The following is a 2920-nucleotide window of genomic DNA, read 5'->3' as shown; positions in this document are numbered from 1 at the left end:
CCGAAGGCTAGTTACATATGAAGCCCGAAGGCAAAAGACTACAAAAAGGCCCGAAGGCTAGTTACATACGAAGCCCGAAGGCAAAAGATTACAAAAAAAAAGCCCGAAGGCTAGTTACATGACGGGGGGGTAGCCTGCGCTGCGAGCCGAGGCGACCTTAAGGAGCGTCCGTCGGGTTCACGGCCTCATCTTCGGCGGGGAGTGCCTCCTGGTCCGAACCCCCACGACCAGGGGTCGGAGGGACCTCCCTTTGCAGCTGGATCTCGCCTTCCTCGCTGTCGCCTCCACCGTCGGCGTCAGCAACCTCGGTTCCCGATGGCACCGCCTCCACATCGTCGTCCTCAAAGATGAGGCCGCTGTCTACGAAGGAAACCCCAGGGTAGTGCCCGAGGACCCAATCTCGGACCTCGGTAGCACCCATCATGTACCCTGGGGCAATGGCGTTCTTGATCTCCTCCTTGAAGGCCTCGGAGGACCGATACTTCTCGACCCCTCGGGCTTCGGCTTCCAGAAGGCGGGCCCTCACTTGCGACTTCAATTCCGAGAGCTTTCGTTCGCACTCTCGGCGCTCGAGGGCTAGGTCGCACTCCAGGTGCTCCACCTTCTCGAGGAGGGTGGAGAGCTCGTTGTCTAGGGAGACCTTCTCCCTCTCGCTGGCTTCAAGCTCCCGACACATGGCCTCGGCTCGGAGGGCCAGCTGACCCATCTGGTTCTGAGCCTGCACAGAGCACCGAAGGTCAGAATAAAAAATATACATATATAGTACAAGTATCAAAGGAGGACCGAAGCTTACCCCCGCCATGAAGATGCACGCCGAGGTGATCAGTGCCGCCGTCCCTTGCTTCTGGGCTTCGGTGGCGTCTCGGGGAAGACTCCCCTTCGTCACCAACTCTCTGGCAACCCGTCCGACGGTCAGAGAGTCGTCTTCCTTCACCGACCATTGTGGGATGAACCCCACCTTGGCCCTCGACGACGGGACCTTCGGGCCTCGGGAGGCATTGGCGGACGAAGGGTCTTGAGCCAGACCGTCCCTGGGAGCAGCAAGGGCTTGGACAGCCTCGGCAGTCGACCCCTCCACCCTGGGCCTCTTCCTCGGGGTCTCAGAAGACGGACCCGCCTTTTCCTTCCTCTTGGACTTCGGCGGCTGGGGGGCGTCACGGGCCTTGGCTTCCTTTATCTTTGCTTGTCTTGCGGCGGCGGCGGCCTTAGCCTCGGCTCTGGTAACTTGCACTGCAAGAAGAAACAAGAGGTATCAGTACGAAAGACCGACACTCGAAGGAAGAAGACGGAGTCTAGCCTAACTCACCCGGGCTAAGCCCGAACTTGAAGAGGATGGCGTCGGACTTGAGGCAGTCGGCCTCGACTGGAGAACAGCCTTCCTGCCGCCTCGCCATCGCCAACGACTCCGCATCTGCCCCGAATAGGGCAGGGGCGGAGTTCACATCCCTAAGGTCCGGGATGTCCCAGACCGTGCCGAAGGGCACCCCCTCGGTCGACTTCACAAAGAAATACTTATCCTTCCACCCATGGATGGAACTCGGGTAACCCTTCAAGAGTCGAAGGTCCTTTCGGGGGCAAAAGTAGTACCAGCCCGTAAGTCCCTTACAGGCCTGAAGAAGAAAATAGTTTATGAAGAGTTGAAGGGAGAGAGGCCTCTTGTGCCGAACGAAGAAGATGACGAAGCTTAATGCTTGTCGCCACCCGTTCGGCGTTAGCTGGGTCGGGCTTACCCCATAGTGCCGAAACACTTTGGTGAAGAAGGGGTGGAGGGGCAGCCGAAGGCCTGCCTTGAAGGCCTCCTTGTACAGGCACAGCTCCTCGGGGTTCCGATAGCTGGCTCGGTCAGAGGGTCTGGGCAGACGGAGCTCGAAAGCATCCGAAACGCCGAAGGAGGCCCTTAGCTCCTCCAATTCTGATTCGTCCATCGTGGAGACGATCTTAAGGGCCTCAACTTCTAAGGGCTCCTGTGTCTGGGCTCGGGCGTCGAGCACCCTCTCCCTAAACTCCTCACCGTTGGAGCCACCCTTGGACCCCGACGGTGTGGCCGCTGACGATGAGTCGCGAGAGGAGGGAGAGTCGGTGGAATCCGAGGATATCCCTCGGACTTCCCCAGGACTCCTATACCTACGTCTTGGTCTTGACCTCTCGCGGGACGATGGGCTGTAGCCCAACGAGGAAGACATCACTTACTTGTTGCTAAGCTAAGGAAGAAGAGGACGAGGCTAGAAGGGGATCCGAGGCCGAAGGTGAGCTCTCCGAAGGGAAAAAAGAAAGGTTGCCCCACAAATGGCCCCCCACATTATATAGATGGAGGAATGGCGGTACGACTTCCGACCATTAATGGCACCGCCACGTCAGGGTATGAAGCCTCGAGGTTTGCGCCCGAACGGACCTAGCAGGCCTAGCAGACGATCTCACCTTCGGTTGGGAGTTTGGCCAAAGCCGAACGGACCTGACCGAGGGTCCCTCCTTCGGTTGGGAGTCCGGCCAAAGTCGAACGGACCTGACCGAGGGTCCCTCATTCGGTTGGGAGTTCGGCCAAAGCCGAACGGACCTGACCGAGGGTCCCTCCTTCGGTTGGGAGTCCGGCCAAAGCCGAACGGACCTGACCGAGGGTCCCTCCTTCGGTTGGGAGTTCGGCCAAAGCCGAACGGACCTGACCGAGGGTCCCTCCTTCGGTTGGGAGTTCGGCCAAAGCCGAACGGACCTGACCGAGGATCCCTCCGTCGGTTGGGAGTTCGGCCAAAGCCGAACGGACCTGACCGAGGGTCCCTCCTTCGGTTGGGAGTTCGGCCAAAGCCGAACGGACCTGACCGAGGGTCCCTCCTTCGGTTGGGAGTTCGGCCAAAGCCGAACGGACCTGACCGAGGGTCCTCCCTTCGGTTGGGAGTTCGGCCAAAGCCGAACGGACCTGACCGAG

Source organism: Macadamia integrifolia, chromosome 8 (genome assembly GCF_013358625.1).
Source record: "Macadamia integrifolia cultivar HAES 741 chromosome 8, SCU_Mint_v3, whole genome shotgun sequence".
Lineage (NCBI taxonomy): Eukaryota > Viridiplantae > Streptophyta > Magnoliopsida > Proteales > Proteaceae > Macadamia > Macadamia integrifolia.
Note: the sequence above shows the minus strand (reverse complement) of the source record.